Below are 26,007 nucleotides of genomic sequence, written 5' to 3'. Positions count from 1 at the left end.
ACAGTCGACAGAGACAATAAACCTTATCTTGAGTTACAGCTACACAACTTTAATCTCAAAAGGTCATCACTGATAGACTACAGTGCCTTCAGAAAGTATTCATAGTACCCATTGACTTATTGCACATTTTGTTGTGTTACAGCCTGAATTCAAAATGTAATAATTAATTTCTCATTCATCTACACACAATACCCCATAATAACAAAGTGAAAACATGCTTTTAGACATTTTAGCAAATGTATTGAAAATTAAATACCGAAATATCAAATTTACACACCGTAAATATTCCCACATCTGAGTCTATACTTTGTAGAATCACCTTTGGCAGTGATTACATCTGTGAGTCCTTCTGGCTAAATCTTTAAGAGCTTTCCATACCTGGATTGTTCAATATTTGCCCATTATTCTTCTCAAAATTCTTCAAGCTCTGTCAAATTGGTTGTTGATCATTGCTTGATAACCATTTTCAGGTCTTGCCATAGATTCAAGTCAAAACTGTAACTCAGCCACTTAGGAACATTCACTGTCTTCTTGGTAAGCAACTCCAGTGTAGATTTGGCCTTGTAGTTTAGGTTATTGTCCTGCTGAAAGGTGAATTCATCTCCCAGTATCTGTTGGAAAGCAGACTGAACCAGGTTTTAACCCTAACCCTAACCCTTTTCCATTCATTTTCTTTTTATCCTGTAAAACCCACCAGTCCTTAACGATTACAAGCATACCCATGACATGATGCAGCCACTACTATGCTTAAAAATATGGAGAGTGGTACTCAGTAATGTGTTGTATTGGATTTGCCCCAAACATAACACATTGTATTCAGGACAAAAAGTGAATTCCTTTGCCACATTTTTTGCAGTTTTACTTTAGTGTCTTGTTGCAAACAGGATGCATGTTTTGGAATATTTGTATTCTGTACAGGCTTCCTTATTTTCACTGTCAATTAGATTAGTATTGTGGAGTAACTACAATGTTGTTGATCCATCAGTTTTCTCCTATTACAGCCACTAAACTATGTAACTATTTTAAAGTTACCATTGGCCTCATGGTGAAATCCCTGAGTGGTGTCCTTCCTCTCTGGCAACTGAGTGAGGAAGGACACCTGTATCTTTGTAGTGGCTGGGTGTATTGATACACTATCCAAAGTGTAATTAGTAACTTCACCAGGCTCAAAGGGATAGTCAGTCTGATTTTTTTTACCCATCTACCAATATGTGCCCTTCTTTGTGAGTCATTGGAAAACCTCCCAGGTCTTTGTAGTTGAATCTGTGTTTGAAATTCACTGATCCACTGAGGGACCTTACAGATAATTGTATGTGTGGGGTACAGAGCTGAAGTAGTCATTGAAAAATCATGTTAAACACTATTATTGCACACAGAGTGAGTCCATGCAACTTATGTGACTTGTTAAACACATTTTTACTCCTGAACTTATTTAGGCTTGCCATAACAAAGGGGTTGAATACTTATTGACTCAAGACATTTCGGCTTTCATTTGTAAAAATGTCTAAAAACATAATTTCACTTTTACATTATGGGGTATTGTGTGTTGGCTAGTGACCATTTAAAAAATATATTTTAATCAATTTTATATTCAGGCTGTAACAACAAAATGTGGTAGAAGCCAAGGGGTGTGAATAATTTCTGAAGGCACCGTATTTCCCCAAATAATCAGATAAAAGACAAAGACAAAATCTTTTTTTTCTCTACCTACAGCATCTGATAAACAGCTGTAGTCTATTGATTGTGTTATGTTCACATTATCTGTCCAGAAGTCTTCCTTCAAGACTGTTACAGACATGTTGGCAGAAACCTAAGTCAGCAGTAGCTGAGGTTGTTCTGAACTGATAGTTAGACTGCACTGCAGTCATTTCATCTAGCAGACGTTACTCAGAATGTCCTCACTTTGTGGTCACCATCACCACTTAGACAGAGAAGTCATACTATCTGCTACTTAAAGTAAACTGACACTGCTCTCTGTGGAGTCAGTCAGCATTTTCCCTCTGACCCTGAGAAGACAGACAAGGCCAACACACAACCTCCTTAACTGCAGCAACATCAGGGGTGCTTCAAGATACTGTAGAGCGCAAAATACATTTTCACAACTCTAAGTTGAAGAGTTCACAGTGTGACAAGGTTTAGGTCCAACGTGGCATTATTCCATCTCATAACAGTTTCACACTTATCCTGTACCATTCTGCAGCAACAAAGGTGCAATACTGGAAATACTGTGTGACCCAGTTAATTATCAGTTTTATTTGACCTTGTTCCTTAAAAATGTGTTTATATTTCAGTTCAAAGATAATAAAACAGGTTATCAACATAAAAAAACAACAACCTTTATTTAACTAGGCAAGTCAGTTAAGAACAAATTCTTATCTTCAATGACGGCCTGGGGGGGGGGGGGGTTTAACTGCCTGTCCAGGGGCAGAACGACAGATTTGTACCATGTCAGCTCGGGGATTTGGACTAGTAACCGAAAGGTTGCTAGTTCAAATCCCCGAGCTGACAAGGTACAAACACTCTAACCACAAGGCTACCCTGCCGCCCCAACATTGACCAGCTTAGTCAAATAAATTGCTGGCGCAGACGCTTCAAAATCGAATAAGCGTAATCTTGAATACATATTAACTAAAGAGTAATCTTGAATATATAAATCAATGTTTATACAATGGGAGTCACATTTGTAGGTTCATATTTGAACTTCCTCATTCCAGCCATCCATTTCCTTAACCCTGTGAGACCCAAGCGAGGAATTAATGTTACTACCCTTCAGAAATACTTGTATTAGGCCTCTGATTATGACAATAATCTGATTTTTCTTCTCAAATGTGTAGTACAATTTTCTGGAAACGTTTCAAAAATGCAACATTGTGCTTCAATGGTAGGGAACATTTGTGGAAAGAAAACTGTGAAATGTTATGGAAATCACATCAAAATGTATCAAAATAATTGACATGTGATGGGACATATGTTCTAGTGGTATATACAGTATATCACAAAAGTGAGTACACCCCTCACATTTTTGTAAATATTTGAGTATATCTTTTCATGTGACAACACTGAAGAAATGACACTTTGCTACAATGTAAAGTAGTGAGTGTACAGCTTGTATAACAGTGTAAATTTGCTGTCCCCTCAAAATAACTCAACACACAGCCATTAATGTCTAAACCACTGGCAACAAAAGTGAGTACACCCCGAAGTGAAAATGACCAAATTGGGCCCAAAGTGTCAATATTTTGTGTGGCCACCATCATTTTCCACTGCAATGCAGTGCCCTAGACCACTGCGCCACCCAGTAGGCCCCCCCTACAGATGGAATTTAGACCAAGTAATTTACACAATCTACATACAGTATAGATCACAGGATGTTGGTGGCACCTTAATTGGGGAGGACAGGCACGTGGTAATGGCTGGAGCAGAATGAGTGGAATGGTATCATATACAGTACATTCAGAAAGTATTCAGACCCCTTGACTTTTTCCACATTTTGTTAAGTTACAGCCTTATTCTAAAAAGGATTAAATAATTTCCCTCCCTTCATCAATCTACACACAATACCCCATAATGACAAAGCAAAAACAGGTTTATAGAAATGTTTATAGCAAATGTATTACAAATAAAAAACAGAAACATCACATTTACACAAGTATTCAGACCCTTTACTCAGTACTTTGTTGAAGCACCTTTGGCAGCTATTACAGCCTTGAGTCTTCTCGGGTATGACACCACCAGCTTGGCACACCTGTATTTGGGGAGTTTATCCCATTCTTCTACACAGATCCTCTCAAGCTCTGTCAGGTTGGATGAGGAGCGTCGCTGCACAGCTATTTTCAGGTCTCTCTAGAGATGTTAGATCAGCTTCAAGTCCGGGCTCTGGCTGGGCCACTCAAGGACATTCAGAGACTTGTCCCGAAGCCACACCTGTGTTGTCTTTGCTTAGGATCGTTTTCATGTTGGAAGGTGAACCTTCACCCCAGTCTGAGGTCCTGAGTGCTCTGGAGCAGGTTTTCATCAAGGACCTCGCTGTACTTTGCTCCATTCATCTTTCCCTCGATCCTGACAAGTCTCACAGTCCCTGCCGCTGAAAAAAATCCCTACAGCAGGGATTTACCGTAGGGATGGTGCCAGGTTTCCTCCAGACGTGACGCTTGGCATTCAGGCAAAAAAGTGTTAAATCTTGGTTTCGTCAGACCAGAGAATCTTGTTTCTCACGGTCTGAGAGTCTTTAGGTGCCTTTTGGCAAACTCCAAGCGGGCTGTCATGTGCCTTTTAGTGAGGAGTGGTTTCCATCTGGCCACTGTAACATAAAGGCCTGATTGGTGTAGTGCTGCATGGAAGGTTCTCCCATTTCCACAGAGGAACTCTGGAGCTCTGTCAAAGTTACCATCACCTCCCCCGATTGCTCAGTTTGGCCTGGGCAGCCAGCTCTAGGAAGAGTCTTGGTGGTTCCAAACTTCTTCCATTTATGAATGAGGTCAATCTGTTCTTGGGGACCTTCAATGGTGCAGACATTTTTCGGTATCCTTCCCCAGATCTGTGCCTCGACACAATCCTGTCTCGGAGCTCTACAGACAGTACCTTCGACTTCATGGCTTGGTTTTTGCTCTGCCATGCACTGTGAGACCTTATATAGACAGGTGTGTGCCTTTCCAAATCTTGTCCAATCAATTGAATTTAACACAGGTGGACTCCATTCCAGTTGTAGAAACATCTCAAAGATAATCAATGGAAACAGGATGCACCTGAGCTGAATTTCGAGTCTCATAACAAAGGGTCTGAATGCAAATAAGGTATTTCTGTTTTTTTAAATGTTGATAAATGTGCCAAAATGTCTAAAAACCTGTTTCACTTTGTCATTATGGGGTATTGTGTGTAGATTGATGAGGAAAATGTATTATTTCATCCATTTTACAATAAGGCTGTAATATATCAAAATGTGGAAAAAGTCTCGGGGTCTGAATACTTTCTGAATGCACTGTAAATCACACATGGTTTCCATTCAAATGAGCTGTCCTCCCCTCATCAGCCTTCTGTGGTATAGATACAGTAAAAACAAAACAATTATACATCATTAAAAAAGTATATAATAAACATATTTAAAGTAGAGGATATACAATATAAAGTGTTCAAAATATTCTAAACTAACTACGTTACTCTAAAAATGCGATGGCCCAGATTTATCTCTATTAGGTTAGAACAGGACAGGGCTCCGGGCAGCCGAGCGGAAATGGAGGAAAACTCGCCTCCCTGCGGACCTGACATCCTTTCACTCCCTCCTCTCTACATTTTCCTCTTCTCTCTCTGCTGCTAAAGCCACTTTCTACCACTCTAAATTCCAAGCATCTGCCTCTAACCCTAGGAAGCTCTTTGCAACCTTCTCCTCCCTCCTGAATCCTCCTCCCCCTCCCCCCCCCTCCTCCCTCTCTGCAGATGACTTCGTCAACCATTTTGAAAAGAAGGTCGACGACATCCGATCCTCGTTTGCTAAGTCAAACGACACCGCTGGTTCTGCTCACACTGCCCTACCCTGTGCTCTGACCTCTTTCTCCCCTCTCTCTCCAGATGAAATCTCGCGTCTTGTGACGGCCGGCCCCCTACAACCTGCCCGCTTGACCCTATCCCCTCCTCTCTTCTCCAGACCATTTCCGGAGACCTCCTCCCTTACCTCACCTCGCTCATCAACTCATCCCTGACCGCTGGCTACGTCCCTTCCGTCTTCAAGAGAGCGAGAGTTGCACCCCTTCTGAAAAAACCTACACTCGATCCCTCCGATGTCAACAACTACAGACCAGTATCCCTTCTTTCTTTTCTCTCCAAAACTCTTGAACGTGCCGTCCTTGGCCAGCTCTCCCGCTATCTCTCTCAGAATGACCTTCTTGATCCAAATCAGTCAGGTTTCAAGACTAGTCATTCAACTGAGACTGCTCTTCTCTGTATCACGGAGGCGCTCCGCACTGCTAAAGCTAACTCTCTCTCCTCTGCTCTCATCCTTCTAGACCTATCGGCTGCCTTCGATACTGTGAACCATCAGATCCTCCTCTCCACCCTCTCCGAGTTGGGCATCTCCGGCGCGGCCCACGCTTGGATTGCGTCCTACCTGACAGGTCGCTCCTACCAGGTGGCGTGGCGAGAATCCGTCTCCACACCACGTGCTCTCACCACTGGTGTCCCCCAGGGCTCTGTTCTAGGCCCTCTCCTATTCTCGCTATACACCAAGTCACTTGGCTCTGTCATAACCTCACATGGTCTCTCCTATCATTGCTATGCAGACGACACACAATTAATCTTCTCCTTTCCCCCTTCTGATGACCAGGTGGCGAATCGCATCTCTGCATGTCTGGCAGACATATCCGTGTGGATGACGGATCACCACCTCAAGCTGAACCTCGGCAAGACGGAACTGCTCTTCCTCCCGGGGAAGGACTGCCCGTTCCATGATCTCGCCATCACGGTTGACAACTCCATTGTGTCCTCCTCCCAGAGCGCTAAGAACCTTGGCGTGATCCTGGACAACACCCTGTCGTTCTCAACTAACATCAAGGCGGTGGCCCGTTCCTGTAGGTTCATGCTCTACAACATCCGCAGAGTACGACCCTGCCTCACACAGGAAGCGGCGCAGGTCCTAATCCAGGCACTTGTCATCTCCCGTCTGGATTACTGCAACTCGCTGTTGGCTGGGCTCCCTGCCTGTGCCATTAAACCCCTACAACTCATCCAGAACGCCGCAGCCCGTCTGGTGTTCAACCTTCCCAAGTTCTCTCACGTCACCCCGCTCCTCCGCTCCCTCCACTGGCTTCCAGTTGAAGCTCGCATCCGCTACAAGACCATGGTGCTTGCCTACGGAGCTGTGAGGGGAACGGCACCTCAGTACCTCCAGGCTCTGATCAGGCCCTACACCCAAACAAGGGCACTGCGTTCATCCACCTCTGGCCTGCTCGCCTCCCTACCACTGAGGAAGTACAGTTCCCGCTCAGCCCAGTCAAAACTGTTCGCTGCTCTGGCCCCCCAATGGTGGAACAAACTCCCTCACGACGCCAGGACAGCGGAGTCAATCACCACCTTCCGGAGACACCTGAAACCCCACCTCTTTAAGGAATACCTAGGATAGGATAAAGTAATCCCTCTCACCCCCCCTCCCCCTGAAAAGATTTAGATGCACTACTGTTCCACTGGAGGTCATAAGGTGAATGCACCAATTTGTAAGTCGCTCTGGATAAGAGCGTCTGCTAAATGACTTAAATGTAAATGTAAATTATCGGGTTAAAACATTTTTATTTTCTATTTTTTTTATTAGCCCCTCCACCAACACCCCTCTTCAAATTTTCTGCTACATATACATACATTTTACATACACAGTACTTATATACAGAAATCACATAACAATAATACATTACCAAACATAAACTCTGTAATCCCACCCCTCAGCCACTCTCAGCCCATCACAACTATCACCATAGACCTCAGCTCTGTAATCCCACCCCTCAGCCACTCTCAGCCCATCACAACTATCACCATAGACCTCAGCTCTGTAATCCCACCCCTCAGCCACTCTCAGCCCATCACAACTATCACCATAGACCTCAGCTCTGTAATCCCACCCCTCAGCCACTCTCAGCCCATCACAACTATCACCATAGACCTCAGCTCTGTAATCCCACCCCTCAGTCCCTCTCAGCCCATCACAACTATCACCATAGACCTCAGCTCTGTAATCCCACCCCTCAGCCACTCTCAGCCCATCACAACTATCACCATAGACCTCAGCTCTGTAATCCCACCCCTCAGTCCCTCTCAGCCCATCACAACTATCACCATAGACCTCAGCTCTGTAATCCCACCCCTCAGTCCCTCTCAGCCCATCACAACTATCACCATAGACCTCAGCTCTGTAATCCCACCCCTCAGCCACTCTCAGCCCATCACAACTATCACCATAGACCTCAGCTCTGTAATCCCACCCCTCAGTCCCTCTCAGCCCATCACAACTATCACCATAGACCTCAGCTCTGTAATCCCACCCCTCAGTCCCTCTCAGCCCATCACAACTATCACCATAGACCTCAGCTCTGTAATCCCACCCCTCAGCCACTCTCAGCCCATCACAACTATCACCATAGACCTCAGCTCTGTAATCCCACCCCTCAGCCACTCTCAGCCCATCACAACTATCACCATAGACCTCAGCTCTGTAATCCCACCCCTCAGCCACTCTCAGCCCATCACAACTATCACCATAGACCTCAGCTCTGTAATCCCACCCCTCAGTCCCTCTCAGCCCATCACAACTATCACCATAGACCTCAGCTCTGTAATCACACCCCTCAGTCCCTCTCAGCCCATCCCACCTATCACCATTGACCTCAGCTCTGTAATCCCACCCCTCAGCCACTCTCAGCCCATCACAACTATCACCATAGACCTCAGCTCTGTAATCCCACCCCTCAGTCCCTCTCAGCCCATCCCACCTATCACCATTGACCTCAGCTCTGTAATCCCACCCCTCAGCCCATCACAACTATCATCATAGACCTCAGCTCTGTAATCCCACCCCTCAGCCACTCTCAGCCCATCACAACTATCCCCATAGACCTCAGCTCTGTAATCCCACCCCTCAGCCACTCTCAGCCCATCCCACCTATCACCATAGACCCCCCTCGTTTGGTTTCCATGTGCCATATATTTTTCAGTAGTAAGGGTACTTCTTTAAGTTTAGTATTAGATCAAGGCATTAGCTTCACTTACAGCCAGTAAAAAACATCACGGAATCTTATGAGAAACAAACCTTGCATTTCATCAACACCTCCTCATCCTCTCCATCCTTCTCTTCCTAGAACTTCCTGCTCAGGTCCAGGTCTCTCCTCTTGTCAAAGTAATCCCCCAGAAGCCCTTGCTGCTTCAGGCTTCGCCGCTCGTCCGTGCAGAGAGTGCAGCTCTTGTATGCGACACTGCAGAGCGGCATACAGTGTGACCTTATCAAAAACACTACGCAAAAAGAGTAATAAACACAACATCCAAAAGATGCACAGTTGCATAAACTGATCTAGAAATATCAATGTCTTTAAACATACTCCAAGCACCATCGGGTTAAGAGCTACAATAACAGGCCTATCAGGCCATGTAACTCTGGTAACCAGGAGCCTCTTCAGTACCTTTTAGATGCTCCTCTATGATACAATTTGGTGCTATATTTGTGTAGTCTAGTGCTGGTTAGAGTTCTTAATAGTGGTATATAGTGCAGGCTTTGAGCTGGTACAGCTTGGTGCTCTCCTGGGCCACCACTCTGCCATGCAGGAACTCACACACTCGGTCCATCTCGACCGGGGTCAAGTCACCGTAGGAACGAAAATAGAAGGACAGGTTGGACAACTCCACCAAGACTCCTGGAAGACAGGATATGAAGGACAGGTTGGACAACTCCACCAAGACTCCTGGAAGACAGGATATACCCTATGAAGGACAGGTTGGACAACTCCACCAAGACTCCTAGAAGACAGGATATACCCTATGAAGGACAGGTTGGACAACTCCACCAAGACTCCTGGAAGACAGGATATACCCTATGAAGGACAGGTTGGACAACTCCACCAAGACTCCTGGAAGACAGGATATACCCTATGAAGGACAGGTTGGACAACTCCACCAAGACTCCTGGAAGACAGGATATACCCTATGAAGGACAGGTTGGACAACTCCACAAGACAGGATATATATGATACGGAGATAGACGTATAATTATTTATCTTGAATGAATTTTAATCAAAATGTAACACTTATTCAGGCAGAATGTGACTCACTATGGTTTATTAACACACATTGTAATAACCAGTGCACACAATTGTGTGTGATACACATTTTTGACTATGCTCCACTGTAAATTGCATTTTTTCAACTATAGAAAACACACACACACACACACACGTTTGTGGCCCATTGTAGTTGTCTGAGACCTCTCTTCACCAGACCCAGCTGCCAGCCCATAGTGTCTGCCACCTCCACCACGTCAAAGTCCAGCAAATCACAAGCCTCCACTCGCTCCCCTGCCATCCATTTCCGGGCCAACACCACGGCAACAGGTGGGCAGCTGCCAATCAGACGGCACACACCCATCATCAACACCCCTCACCATAAACATTACTTATCTACAGCAAAGCGGTTTAAGCACCTGGTGAACATTAGTAATCTATTGCCTGAACATGAAAATAACAAACCACATGACAAACGTACCTGACTTTACTTGACCACAAAAACGTCACATGAGCAAATAATACACACCTACATACTAAACACAAACACAACCTATCCAACACGACTTTGTTTCTTAGAGGTAAACAGTCTACTGTAACAGACTGGCCAGGTGTTCAGAGTGAGTTTGCAGTACTTGTCGAGGTTCTGCAAACTGAAAATGCACACAGTTTAAAAATAAATATATACGGTGTGCCCTAATGAATGAACATGAGCCGGGTGTTGTGATGTTGCCCTACATCTTGGTGAGTTTGCAGAGCTGACCATCTTACAGACGGAGAGGGTGGGGTGGAGCAGCTCTACCCACTGCTGACGGTGCAGCTCCAGGTAGCACAGCAGAGTCTCCAAACCTGACAGACACACAGAGACACACAGAGACAGAGGGGACAGTCTTTGACTTACAATGACTTACAAGTTACATTGTTACTCTGATGTCTGAAGGGCACTGGTCTTGACAGAAAAAGATACATTAAACTGGGATTTCATTCTAATTACATATTTACTGTTTTCTGATCCTTGAATCAATTATCTGAGTGACACAATTGACCGTTTTATTGAATTAAACAACAGACAAGACATTTCACCTGTCCTGTGTTAGGTATAGTGAGGTACTCACCTTCCTCAGTGATGTCCAGGGCTTCCACAGTGTCCTGCATAGGGATGGCCCTCTCATGGGTGTGACACACCCTAGTCGTGGGCCAATCATCACCTCCCCCTGGCCCCTCCTCCTCTTCCTGTTCGCCATCCCCTCTCCGGGGAAGTGGAACACTCAACTCTGGTGGTTCTTTCTGCTTCCCCTCTGATGGTTGAAGAGTTGGTACATCCTTGTCCTCAGTAGGGACTTTGGCCTGTTCCAACTGCTCAAAGGGGGTGTCTTTGTTTGTTCTGGTGCTGCAGCAGAGGTCTCATCACAGGTGTCCATCAGTTCCATCATCTCGGAGTCGTCAACCTCCTCCAGAGCCTAAGAAAGCGTGAAAGAAATGAGAACAACTCCTCAAAAAGATATGCTTGGTTTATGTCCTACACAGAGACAAATTACATTACAATGAAGGAATTCAATGGTGCAATAAAACTTGTTAAAATAAACATTTTGACATGAATTCGAAATTAAGTTTAGCTTTTTTTTATGTCTTAAAGATCCAATGCAGCCCTTTTCATTTTAATATCTAATCATTTATGGGTAACAATTAAGTACCTTGCTGTGAATGCAATTTCTCAAGGAAGAATTTAGCTAGTCTGAGTGGGTAGGGAAAAACGGAAAACAAACTCTTGGCAGAGAGGTTTGGAACTCTCTTATTGGCCGGTTAACTAATTTGGTGACTTCACCAGGCAGGCCAAAACTCCATCCCACCAAAACAGGCTGAAATTGCAGGTGTTTTTCCCCAAACAGCTCTTATACTAAAAAGGGCATTATCATCACAATTTCACAGAAGTATTCCAACCTCATAGTGTGGAAATATATATAAAACACAAAATAAAATAAATAAATCAGGTTTCAGTGGACCTTTAATTAGGGTTCATATAATGAGTGTAGATGGAGAGAATGGGGAAAGAATACATAAGTATGTCAACATTACACTGGCTAGATGCTGCTACTTCTGGTAGACCTGGCTGCACTTCCAGGGAGGAAACACCTTCTGCACCAGCTTCTTCACAGTGTAGTAGTCCACCGTATCTGCATAGATGTGCCTCCGCAACTCATGCAGGTCCCCTCCCTACAACCACAGCAGACAAGAATGTAGGATTACAGTGATGTTGAATAAAAGTGTAAAATATTGTACATCCAACCAAAAAAATACGAGAGAGAGAGAGAGAGCTGGAGAGCTAGAGAGAGAAAAATAACAATCTTGAGAAACCTCACCTCAGGATCCAGGAAGAGATGACAGTGGGCCGGTACTCCGTCTCTCCCTGCCCTCCCGATCTCCTGCACGTAGCTCTCAAAGCTCTTGGGCATGTCGTAGTGCACGATGCCGCGCACGTCCGACTTGTCCAGGCCCATGCTGAAGGCTACCGTGGCAACCACCATGCGCAGTTCTCCACACATGAAGCTGTTCTGGACACGATGACGCTCGGATGACGACATGCTGGCGTGGTAGGACTCAGCCATCCACTTCAGAGGCTTACGGATCTTCTTCCTGGCTGAGGAAACACAGCAGAGAGAGGTCAGGGCCCGTATTCAACAAAGTGTCTCATAGTACAAGTGCTTCAAAACTGCTAATCTATTGTCATCAAGCCAAACGCAAATAGATAGGTACCCAAAACTTTCTTCTTCTTCCCTATAGGGTTGCCAGCCAGGAGGAAGATGACAACACCACCCCCTGGAGGCAGATCCTGAGCAGGGCAGATATACGGGTGGCCTCATCTCTCCTGGTGCAGTAGACGATGACGGACTCCAGAGACCCGAACCTCTCTCCCTTCAACAGAGACACCAGGGCCTAGACAGGGGAAAGGCACACGCAGCATCAAACCTGGGTTCAAATACTCAGGGCTCTATGCTGACATTATTTTTTACATTTTTTTAAGTTGAAAAATGTAAGAGCACACAAAGACATTTAGGAGCAGAATGAAAGTATTTGAGGAAGAGTGTTTTTATGATAAGAAATGACAAAAAGTTAATGAATAAAAGGTTTTTGGAGTGTTCCATGCTCAATCAAGCACAATGTATTCTCAAACATTTGAGTCACTTAGGTGAGACACATTTTCAGCTTCCCCTTTAAAAAGGTGGGAGGTTACCGTGGTATGGGGAACTGGCATGTCTTGGTGCTTTCAAGACAATTGGGAGCTCGGGAAAACCATGATGTCAGTGATCTTCAGGTCGTAAAGTCAGCACTCTAGAAAGATGCACAAGTTTCTGACAGAGTTCCAAGTCAGGAGTTCGCTCCCCCCCCTCTTTCAGCAATTCACTCACTATTGCCGTGTGCAAGTTGGGATATATATTTGTATTTTATTTAACTAGGGAAGACAGATAAGAACAAATTATTATTTACAATGACGGCCTACCAAAAGGCAAAAGGCCACCTGCGGGGACGGGGGCTGAGATTAAAATAAACACAAATATAGGGCTAAACACAAATCACGACAAGAGAGACACCACAACACTACATAAAGAGAGACCTAAGACATATATAGGACTCCACATAGTTCTTTATGTGATTAGCGACCAGTTATGAAACAGAACAGCAGAAATCCTTTTAAAATAGCTACAGCAGCATTTATTTTTTGATATAGATCACAACTCGCCATGTGCTCATACCTTTTCATCTATTTCTAGGTGCAATTGTAACGATCCTGATACTATGGGTGTGTCGTGAGTGTGCTCTGGGCATTCGTAAATTCACTCTGGAGTGCCAGAGTGTGCTCTGGGCATTCGTAAATTCACTCTGGAGTGCCAGAGTGTGCTCTGGGCATTCGTAAATTCACTCTGGAGTGCCAGAGTGTGCTCTGGGCATTCGTAGATTCACTCTGGAGTGCCAGAGTGTGCTCTGGGCATTCGTAAATTTAGAGCGTTGTCAGATTGTCCGTTCATAAATTCAGAGCGTTTCACTCTCAGGGGGGAAAACTGGATGATCTGGCAGAGGAGTAGGGTTGATCCAAGCATTCTGACCTCAAGCACCCAAGCTACCTGGCTAAAGTTGGCTAGCTACTTCCAGACAAAAAAATGAACTCACCTCACTCTGACCATTTTAGCAGTGCTGGTTAGGCTGTTTTCATGTTATCCAGAGTGTTGGCGACTGAAACTGTGCTGCTGGAAATATTTTTTGCCGACCTTATTCAACGGGTGTTGAGCGTTAGTAAATTCATCAGTTATTCTGCGCTCTGGTACACTCAGACGAGAGTGCTCTGAAATCGGAGTAGACAGTGAATTTACAAACGCACCCTATTAGTTTTCTTTCAAATAGTTTAGCTCTGCTTGATTGGGCTTGCCTGGCCTAAGGAACGGATGAGCGATGACATAGTCCCAGATTGAAAACTCCATCCAAGCAGACTCAATCAAATGATCAAAGTCTTTGGAAGAAAACACATATTTGCATCCTGGCCTACACAGCATACACACTCACAAATGTTGCAGATATCAACCTTTAAGTCTTTATTGAAGACTCATCTCTTCAGTAGGTCCTATGATTGAGTGTAGTCTGGCCCAGGAGTGTGAAGGTGAACGGAAAGGCACTGGAGCAACGAACTGCCCTTGCTGTCTCTGCCTGGCCGGTTCCCCTCTTTCCACTGGGATTCTCTGCCTCTAACCCTATTACAGGGGCTGAGTCACTGGCTTACTGGTGCTCTTCCATGACGTCCCTAGGAGGGGTGCGTCACTTGAGTGGCTTGAGTCACTGGGTTTTTGTACAGCACTGTGACATCAGCTGATGTAAGAAGGGCTTTATAAATACATTTGATTGATTGAATTTGAGTATCTGTTCTACAATACATTTCTGATGTAAAATAGTGAATGATGTCAGATCTATCTACTACAGTTTTAGGTTCTGAACATTTTGAATGTTTCACTACACTAAACACCTCAACTAAGGGTGTGCAGAGTAGTCAGACAAAATGAGTATCATAACAGATATGGGACATTTTCTGGATACAAGTATTTTTTGTAATTATCCATAATCCAAGTATGTTTCTCATGTCAGTCAGTCACAGTTTCTAAACTATACGTTCTGTCCTTGAGTCAGTCGGGCCTCCCGAGTGGCGCAGCGGTCTAAGGCACTGCATCGCAGTGCAATAGGCGTCACCCGGGTTCGATCCCAGGCTGTGTCGCAGCCGGCCACAACCAGGAGACCTATGAGGTGGTGCACAATTGGCCCAGCGTCATCCGGGTTAGGGGAGGGTTTGGCCGGCCGGGAAGTCCTTGTCCCATCGCACTCTAGAGACTCCTTGTGGGGGGCCGGGGCGCATGCACTCTGACACGGTCGCCAGTTGTACGGCGTTTCCTCCAACACATTGGTGCGGCTGGCTTCCTGGTTAAGCGGGCATTGTGTCAAGAAGCAGTGTGGCTTGGCAGGGTCATGTTTCGGAGGACGCGCGGCTCTCGACCTTTGCCTCTCCTGAGTCCGTACGGGAGTTGCAGCGATGGGACAAGACTGTAACTACCAATTTAATATCATGAAAAAAGGGGGTAAAAATGACAAAAATAGAGCCAGTCATGTGCATGCTAGTTTGCCTGTCGGTAAAGAGAAGGGCGGGCTGTACATTGATCCTGCTGCTCTGATTGGATAGAGTGAATCTGTATTTCCCCGTTCACTCACTTCATAATTTCACATGATCATGAGAAAGACCCCACTGACCGATTTAGAAAATTAAGAATCATGTTTCTGGTCTGATCATTTAGATTGCTGCTGCCACCCACTATGATTAATCACACCGTAAGGGCGGTTTGCTATCAATATATCAATGAGCATAATATCTAACAAGTGGGGCAAGGTTAGGGGAAAAATATGAAACATTGGCAAGCATTCTGACTAAGTAACAGCAAACTTGGCTGCCCGCTGGAAGTGGAGGACAGACACACACCTCTCCGCTCGCTGCTACTAATCTGCAGCTTTTTTGCAGTGAGAATGTACAGGGAGGTATTTTTCCAACATCTATTTAGGAATATTAAAACACTTAATTTTTTTCCAATTACAAGTATCATTTGATCTGCCTATCAACTGTTAATTTATGGATACGATTACGAGTATTTGCATGTCAACACACCCCTAACCTCAATCGTATGTGTGTGTGTGTGTGTGTGTGTGCACGTTGCTATCCAACCTAGTCCTTGTCTCGGTCCATGGAGACAGACAGCTGCAGGTTGTCAGGCACGGCGGCCGAGCGGACAGCGATACCGTCCTGATCAGTGATGTCCAGGTGTTGAGCGATGTCGAGGGCTGTGGACAGGGTGGCGGTGGCAGTCAGACCCAGCAGGCAACGCACGCCCAGAGGGTCCCTCAACACCTAGGAGATGGAACAGAGGTGGTTCAGTTAAAAACCTACCTGAGACCTGAAGACTGACTAGTAATGCCTAGGCTTTAGCTCAGCAGGCTAATATCGTCTAGCGGTGTGTAGATGACCTGGACAGTCCCTCAACACCTAGGAGACTGAACATACACTAAGAGGGCACTTTAATACTGAGGGGAAGAATGGCATTTACTGTATGTGTGTAACCATGTACAGCTATAATGGTAAGAGACATGCTCCTAATTTAGGAAAGGACTTAAAAAACATTGAGTTATTATATTCATTTTAAATGAGTTAATAAATGTTTTATACACAAAGAGGCCATTGGCGGTTCTATATATGACAGAAGAGATGACATATCATTTGCTCCTACCAAAAATCTTTGGTTTTGCTTGTTTTGTGAGTTGAGAGTGGATTTAGAGATTCCTGAGTGAGTTACAATGGTTCATTTGCAGACATGGAAACTAAGTGGAAAGAACAGAGCTTCTGCTCTTCTCTGATCTGACACTTACTTGACAGTTGCTGTTTATCATATATTGGGTGGTCAATGACCAGATCTCACCCTGCAGAGACGCAGGTAGCAGGGCCTGAAGTTGTGGCACCACTCTGAGACACAGTGGGCCTCGTCAATACAGGCAAAGGCCACCCGGGGGAGCTTGTCAGCTGGGGGCAGACCGCCAAAGCCAGAGTGACCTCCACCTACCAACGCCTCAGGGGACAGGAGCAGGAAATGGACCTCACCTGCCTTAACCTGGAGGGAACACACAGACAGAGATACCCAAAGCATATACAATCAAATCAGGAAACTTTATTGTCATGAAAATCACCACCAACATCAATGCAAATATGACTGACACCATTGTAGTAGCAGCTTCATGGCATCACACAGACAGATGACACAGACAGATGACACAGACAGGTTATACATGAGCAAAAAGACATCAGATCAACATGATCAACAGCTCAGTTGGTATGGTAGAGCAAGATTAACTAAGTCGGTTTGGATAAAAGCGTGTGGCATATTTAATTCAGTTCAAGTCTGAAATATATAAATGTTATGCAAAAATAGAGAGGAAGTCGATGTTTAGGACTAGATAGAGCGTAGTTTAACTCGGCAGATTGTAATCGGATGTCAGAACCTTTTCAATGGTTGCCTCCCTCTGTTTTTTTTAGACATATTGGAGGGAATGGCAGCTGCTTTCAGTTTGGATGGGAGTCCAGATAGCTAAGGAGACAAAATCATTTACTGTCAGTATTTCATCCAATGACCTTTATTGAGACATTCACAAGACAGTGTCCGTATCAATAATGTGTTGTACAACTAGGGGACAGATATGTTACCTGATCGTCCATAAGACATACCAGTGGTGATACCACAAGAGTGATACTGTTGGACCTCTGGGCATAGAGGTAGGCAGGCAGCTGGTAGCACAGAGACTTCCCCATGCCTGTGGAGAGCACCACTAGAGTTGACAGACCTGGAGGGACACACACACAAAGTGAGCATCATGCTTGTAACAAACACAAATCTGGATGTGAGGAAGCGACCACTTGTTCGATCTGGACAATATCAATTTACCGAGGTAGTAAATTAAGTACTGTATAATTCTGTTCACTGTGTTTTACCCTCTATCTGCATACCTGATAGAATTCTCATGATGGCCTGTTCCTGCCCTGGTCTGAAAGACTTGTACCCAAAGTCTTTGAGTGCTTCAGAAACTTCAGAACGCGCCACTGCAGAAATAAAGTAAGAAAATAGGTATATAAACCCTACTGTACTAGTTATTTGATTCGCTGAATCAATCAACTAAATCAAATGTATTTTATAAAGCTCTTTTTACATAAGCAGTTGTGCTTTACAGATACTAGGCCTAGAAACAATTAATTGAATAGTTGTATTTACAACAAAAAAACAAAAAAACTGGGTACCTTGCACTTTTCCGTCCTCCCCTAGGGGGTAGAGGGGCTGCATGGGGTGCGGAGAAGGAGGGCGTTTGTAGTCTGGCCTGATCACATTCAACAAGACCTCATCACCATCCTCCTGCTGCTTCTCTCCCTGACACTCATTCTCCTCTTTAACACTGGGGGGTGCCACTGTGTAACAGAGATAGGCAGGTTACGGCCCAAATGTTACCCTATTCCCTTTATTTTACAATTATAAAAAGTACAGGGAGTACTATACAGGGAACAGGGTGTACTATACAGGGAACAGGGTGTACTACACAGGGAACAGGGTGTACTACACAGGGAACAGGGTGTACTATACAGGGAACATGGTGTACTATACAGGGAACAGGGTGTACTATACAGGGAACAGGGTGTACTATACAGGGAACAGGGTGTACTATACAGGGAACAGGGTGTACTACACAGGGAACAGGGTGTACTACACAGGGAACAGGGTGTACTACACAGGGAACATGGTGTACTATACAGGGAACAGGGTGTACTATACAGGGAACAGGGTGTACTATACAGGGAACAGGGTGTACTATACAGAGAACAGGGTGTACTATACAGGGAACATGGTGTACTATACAGGGAACAGGGTGTACTATACAGGGAACAGGGTGTACTATACAGGGAACAGGGTGTACTATACAGAGAACAGGGTGTACTATACAGGGAACATGGTGTACTATACAGGGAACAGGGTGTACTATACAGGGAACAGGGTGTACTATACAGGGAACAGGGAGTACTATACAGGGAACAGGGTGTACTGTACAGGGAACAGGGTGTACTATACAGGGAACAGGGTGTACTATACAGGGAACAGGGTGTACTATACAGGGAACAGGGTGTACTACACAGGGAACAGGGTGTACAATACAGACAACAGTGTGTACTACACAGGGAACAGGGTGTACTATACAGGGAACAGGGTGTACTATACAGAGAACAGTGTGTACTACACAGGGAACAGGGTGTACTATATAGGGAACATGGTGTACTATACAGGGAACAGGGTGTACTATACAGAGAACAGGGTGTACTATACAGGGAACAGGGTGTACTATACAGGGAACAGGGTGTACTATACAGGGAACAGGGTGTACTATACAGGGAACAGGGTGTACTACACAGGGAACAGGGTGTACTACACAGAGAACAGGGTGTACTATACAGAGAACAGGGTGTACTATACAGAGAACAGGGTGTACTATACAGGGAACAGGGTGTACTATACAGGGAACAGTGTGTACTATACAGGGAACAGGGTGTACTACACAGGGAACAGGGTGTACTATACAGGAACATGGTGTACTATACAGGGAACAGGGTGTACTATACAGGGAACAGGGTGTACTATACAGGGAACAGGGTGTACTATACAGGGAACATGGTGTACTATACAGGGAACAGGGTGTACTATACAGGGAACAGGGTGTACTATACAGGGAACAGGGTGTACTATACAGGGAACAGGGTGTACTATACAGGGAACAGGGTGTACTATACACGGAACAGGGTGTACTATACAGGGAACAGGGTGTACTATACAGGGAACAGGGTGTACTATACAGAGAACAGGGTGTACTACACAGGGAACAGGGTGTACTATACAGGGAACAGGGTGTACTATACAGGGAACATGGTGTACTACACAGGGAACAGGGTGTACTATACAGAGAACATGGTGTACTATACAGGGAACAGGGTGTACTATACAGGGAACATGGTGTACTATACAGGGAACATGGTGTACTATACAGGGAACAGGGTGTACTATACAGGGAACAGGGTGTACTATACAGGAACAGGGTGTACTATACAGAGAACAGGGTGTACTACACAGGGAACAGGGTGTACTATACAGGGAACAGGGTGTACTATACAGGAACATGGTGTACTATACAGGGAACAGGGTGTACTACACAGGGAACAGGGTGTACTACACAGGGAACAGGGTGTACTATACAGGAACAGGGTGTACTATACAGGGAACAGGGTGTACTATACAGGGAACATGGTGTACTATACAGGGAACAGGGTGTACTATACAGGGAACAGGGTGTACTATACAGAGAACAGGGTGTACTACACAGGGAACAGGGTGTACTATACAGGGAACAGGGTGTACTATACAGGGAACATGGTGTACTATACAGGGAACAGGGTGTACTACACAGGGAACAGGGTGTACTACACAGGGAACAGGGTGTACTATACAGGGAACAGGGTGTACTATACAGGGAATGGGGTGTACTATACAGGGAATGGGGTGTACTATACAGGGAACGGGGTGTACTATACAGGGAACAGGGAGTACTATACAGGGAACAGGGAGTACTGTACAGGGAACAGGGTGTACTGTACAGGGAACAGGGTGTACTATACAGGGAATGGTGTGTAATATAAAGATAATAGGCTGTACTATAAAGGGAATAGGGTGTACTATAAAGATAATAGGGTGCACTACAAAGAGAATAAAGTGTACTACACTGGAAATAGGGTGCACTATAAAGAGAATAGGGTGCACTATAAAGGGAATACACAAACAACGGTTTGATTTGTCTAATCTTAGCAATTTCTTCTTAGCTAGCTACATAGCCGTCTTTGTATCATAGATAATTGCGTAATTATCGTATTTCGTCGTCCTAACGCAGTCTACACTGCCCTGCAGCTAGCCAGCTAGCTAACGTCCACCGTTAGCTAGTCCACCGTCTACCGATTAGCAGCACAACTATTACACTCAACTGAACGACTTGATTAGTGTAGTGTTAGCTAGCTACATAGTTGTCTTTGCTGTCTTCGTATCCAAGATAATTGTGTAGTTTAGAGTGTGTAGTTTTAGAGTGATTATCTTAATTTACCGAGGTTAGCTAGCCAGCTATTTGTCGTCCTTAACGTAGGAGACTCTGCTAGCTAGCCAACAGCTAGTCAACGTCTACCGAACAGAACTTCTGCACTCAACAATCCGGTCGCATTTCGCCGCTCCACAGGTAGTATCACATTTTTTCATTTCATTTCATTACAGTACAACGGCTTGATTTGTTTGATCGTAGCTAGCTACATAGCTAGCTACATAGCCGTCTTTGTATCAAAGATAATTGTGTAGTCTAGAGCGATTTCCTAGGTTAGCTAGCCAGCTATTGTCGTTCTTTTAGCATGGCGTAACGTAATCAACACTGCTAGCTAGCCAGCTAGCCCCGAATAGCAGCACAGTAGAAACTATTACACTCAGCGGAACGACTTGATTAGTGTAGTGTCAACAACGCAGCCAATGCCAGCTAGACCTACATAGTCAACAACGCAGCCTCTGCCAGCTAGCCTACTTCAGCAGTACTGTATCATTTTAATCATTTTAGTCAATAAGATTCTTGCTACGTAAGCTTAACTTTCTGAACACTCGAGACGTGTAGTCCACTTGTCATTCAATCTCCTTTGCATTAGCGTAGCCTCTTGTGTAGCCTGTCAACTATGTGTCTGTCTATCCCTGTTCTCTCCTCTCTGCACAGACCATACAAACGCTCCACACCGCATGGCCGCGGCCACCCTAATCTGGTGGTCCCAGCGCGCACGACCCACGTGGAGTTCCAGGTCTCCGGTAGCCTCTGGAACTGCCGATCTGCGGCCAACAAGGCAGAGTTCATCTCAGCCTATGCCTCCCTCCAGTCCCTCGACTTCTTGGCACTGACGGAAACATGGATCACCACAGACAACACTGCTACTCCTACTGCTCTCTCTTCGTCTGCCCACGTGTTCTCGCACACCCCGAGAGCTTCTGGTCAGCGGGGTGGTGGCACCGGGATCCTCATCTCTCCCAAGTGGTCATTCTCTCTTTCTCCCCTTACCCATCTGTCTATCGCCTCCTTTGAATTCCATGCTGTCACAGTTACCAGCCCTTTCAAGCTTAACATCCTTATCATTTATCGCCCTCCAGGTTCCCTCGGAGAGTTCATCAATGAGCTTGATGCCTTGATAAGCTCCTTTCCTGAGGACGGCTCACCTCTCACAGTTCTGGGCGACTTTAACCTCCCCACGTCTACCTTTGACTCATTCCTCTCTGCCTCCTTCTTTCCACTCCTCTCCTCTTTTGACCTCACCCTCTCACCTTCCCCCCCTACTCACAAGGCAGGAAATACGCTCGACCTCATCTTTACTAGATGCTGTTCTTCCACTAACCTCATTGCAACTCCCCTCCAAGTTTCCGACCACTGCCTTGTATCCTTTTCCCTCTCGCTCTCATCCAACACTTCCCACACTGCCCCTACTCGGATGGTATCGCGCCGTCCCAACCTTCGCTCTCTCTCCCCCGCTACTCTCTCATCCTATCATCTCTTCCCTCTGCTCAAACCTTCTCCAACCTATCTCCTGATTCTGCCTCCTCAACCCTCCTCTCCTCCCTTTCTGCATCCTTTGACTCTCTATGTCCCCTATCCTCCAGGCCGGCTCGGTCCTCCCCTCCCGCTCCGTGGCTCGACGACTCATTGCGACCTCACAGAACAGGGCTCCGGGCAGCCGAGCGGAAATGGAGGAAAACTCGCCTCCCTGCGGACCTGACATCCTTTCACTCCCTCCTCTCTACATTTTCCTCTTCTCTCTCTGCTGCTAAAGCCACTTTCTACCACTCTAAATTCCAAGCATCTGCCTCTAACCCTAGGAAGCTCTTTGCAACCTTCTCCTCCCTCCTGAATCCTCCTCCCCCCCCTCCCTCTCTGCAGATGACTTCGTCAACCATTTTGAAAAGAAGGTCGACGACATCCGATCCTCGTTTGCTAAGTCAAACGACACCGCTGGTTCTGCTCACACTGCCCTACCCTGTGCTCTGACCTCTTTCTCCCCTCTCTCTCCAGATGAAATCTCGCGTCTTGTGACGGCCGGCCGCCCAACAACCTGCCCGCTTGACCCTATCCCCTCCTCTCTTCTCCAGACCATTTCCGGAGACCTTCTCCCTTACCTCACCTCGCTCATCAACTCATCCCTGACCGCTGGCTACGTCCCTTCCATCTTCAAGAGAGCGAGAGTTGCACCCCTTCTGAAAAAACCTACACTCGATCCCTCCGATGTCAACAACTACAGACCAGTATCCCTTCTTTCTTTTCTCTCCAAAACTCTTGAACGTGCCGTCCTTGGCCAGCTCTCCCGCTATCTCTCTCAGAATGACCTTCTTGATCCAAATCAGTCAGGTTTCAAGACTAGTCATTCAACTGAGACTGCTCTTCTCTGTATCACGGAGGCGCTCCGCACTGCTAAAGCTAACTCTCTCTCCTCTGCTCTCATCCTTCTAGACCTATCGGCTGCCTTCGATACTGTGAACCATCAGATCCTCCTCTCCACCCTCTCCGAGTTGGGCATCTCCGGCGCGGCCCACGCTTGGATTGCGTCCTACCTGACAGGTCGCTCCTACCAGGTGGCGTGGCGAGAATCCGTCTCCACACCACGTGCTCTCACCACTGGTGTCCCCCAGGGCTCTGTTCTAGGCCCTCTCCTATTCTCGCTATACACCAAGTCACTTGGCTCTGTCATAACCTCACATGGTCTCTCCTATCATTGCTATGCAGACGACACACAATTAATCTTCTCCTTTCCCCCTTCTGATGACCAGGTGGCGAATCGCATCTCTGCATGTCTGGCAGACATATCAGTGTGGATGACGGATCACCACCTCAAGCTGAACCTCGGCAAGACGGAGCTGCTCTTCCTCCCGGGGAAGGACTGCCCGTTCCATGATCTCGCCATCACGGTTGACAACTCCATTGTGTCCTCCTCCCAGAGCGCTAAGAACCTTGGCGTGATCCTGGACAACACCCTGTCGTTCTCAACTAACATCAAGGCGGTGGCCCGTTCCTGTAGGTTCATGCTCTACAACATCCGCAGAGTACGACCCTGCCTCACACAGGAAGCGGCGCAGGTCCTAATCCAGGCACTTGTCATCTCCCGTCTGGATTACTGCAACTCGCTGTTGGCTGGGCTCCCTGCCTGTGCCATTAAACCCCTACAACTCATCCAGAACGCCGCAGCCCGTCTGGTGTTCAACCTTCCCAAGTTCTCTCACGTCACCCCGCTCCTCCACTCTCTCCACTGGCTTCCAGTTGAAGCTCGCATCCGCTACAAGACCATGGTGCTTGCCTACGGAGCTGTGAGGGGAACGGCACCTCAGTACCTCCAGGCTCTGATCAGGCCCTACACCCAAACAAGGGCACTGCGTTCATCCACCTCTGGCCTGCTCGCCTCCCTACCACTGAGGAAGTACAGTTCCCGCTCAGCCCAGTCAAAACTGTTCGCTGCTCTAGCCCCCCAATGTGGGAACAAACTCCCTCACGACGCCAGGACAGCGGAGTCAATCACCACCTTCCGGAGACACCTGAAACCCCACCTCTTTAAGGAATACCTAGGATAGGATAAAGTAATCCCTCTCACCCCCTTAAAAGATTTAGATGCACTACTGTTCCACTGGATGTCATAAGGTGAATGCACCAATTTGTAAGTCGCTCTGGATAAGAGCGTCTGCTAAATGACTTCAATGTAAAATGTAAATGGAATAGGGTGCACTATAAAGAGAATAAAGTGTACTATAAAGAGAATAAAGTGCACTATAAAGAGAATAAAGTGCACTATAAAGAGAATAAAGTGTACTATAAAGAGAATAAAGTGCACTAAAGAGAATAAAGTGTACTATAAAGAGAATAATGTGTACTATAAAGAGAATAAAGTGTACTATAAAGAGAATAAAGTGTACTACACTGGGAATAGGGTGTACTATAATAAAGAGAATAGGGTGCACTATAAAGAGAATAAAGTGTAATATAAAGAGATTAGGGTGCACTATAAAGAGAATAGGGTGCACTATAAAGAGAATAAAGTGTACTATAAAGAGAATAAAGTGTACTATAAAGAGAATAAAGTGTAACATTAAGAGAATAAAGTGTACTACACAGGGAATAGGGTGTACTATAAAGAGAATAGGGTGCACTATAAAGAGAACAAAGTGTACTATAAAGAGAATAAAGTGTACTACACAGGTAATAGGGTGCACTATAATAAAGAGAATAGGGTGCACTATAAAGAGAATAAAGTGTAATATAAAGAGATTAGGGTGCACTATAAAGAGAATAGCGTGCACTATAAAGAGAATAAAGTGTACTATAAAGAGAATAAAGTGTAATATAAAGAGAATAAAGTGTACTATAAAGAGAATAAAGTGTAATATAAAGAGAATAAAGTGTAACATTAAGAGAATAAAGTGTACTACACAGGGAATAGGGTGTACTATAAAGAGAATAGGGTGCACTATAAAGAGAATAGGGTGCACTATAAAGAGAATAAAGTGTAATATAAAGAGATTAGGGTGCACTATAAAGAGAATAGGGTGCACTATAAAGAGAATAAAGTGTAATATAAAGAGAATAAAGTGTAATATAAAGAGAATAAAGTGTAACATTAAGAGAATAAAGTGTACTACACAGGGAATAGGGTGTACTATAAAGAGAATAGGGTGCACTATAAAGAGAATAGGGTGTACTATAAAGAGAATAAAGTGTACTACACAGGTAATAGGGTGCACTATAAAGGGAATAGGGTGTACTATAAAGAGAACAGGGTGCACTGTAAAGGGAATAGGGTATACTATAAAGGGAATAGGGTGTCATTTGGGACGTATCCATCGACAGAGGGACCTCACGTACAGAGCTGTAATGACCTAATTCCACCACTGGTCTAGGGGTCAGCTTTGGTGTAGAGTTTGTTATGACTGAGGTTTGTATTGGAGTCGGGAGAAACTGAGCCTAAATCAGTTGTTGTTATGGGCAGGGAACTGGGAGGAAGTAACCGGAGTGAGAGAATTGCAGGGGGGCAAGCATGAGCTCTTTGACCTTTTGG

The 26,007-nt window shown here is 45.4% G+C and overlaps 1 pseudogene; it reads right to left on the bottom strand.

Moving 5' to 3' along the window:
• Nucleotides 1–2,233: 2,233 nt before the first annotated feature.
• Nucleotides 2,234–26,007, bottom strand: part of LOC115122154 (ATP-dependent DNA helicase Q4-like) — a 30,001-nt pseudogene continuing 6,227 nt past the window's right edge.

This window comes from Oncorhynchus nerka, linkage group LG7 (genome assembly GCF_034236695.1).
Source record: "Oncorhynchus nerka isolate Pitt River linkage group LG7, Oner_Uvic_2.0, whole genome shotgun sequence".
Taxonomy (NCBI): domain Eukaryota; kingdom Metazoa; phylum Chordata; class Actinopteri; order Salmoniformes; family Salmonidae; genus Oncorhynchus; species Oncorhynchus nerka.
This window is presented reverse-complemented; position numbering and strand designations above follow the sequence as displayed.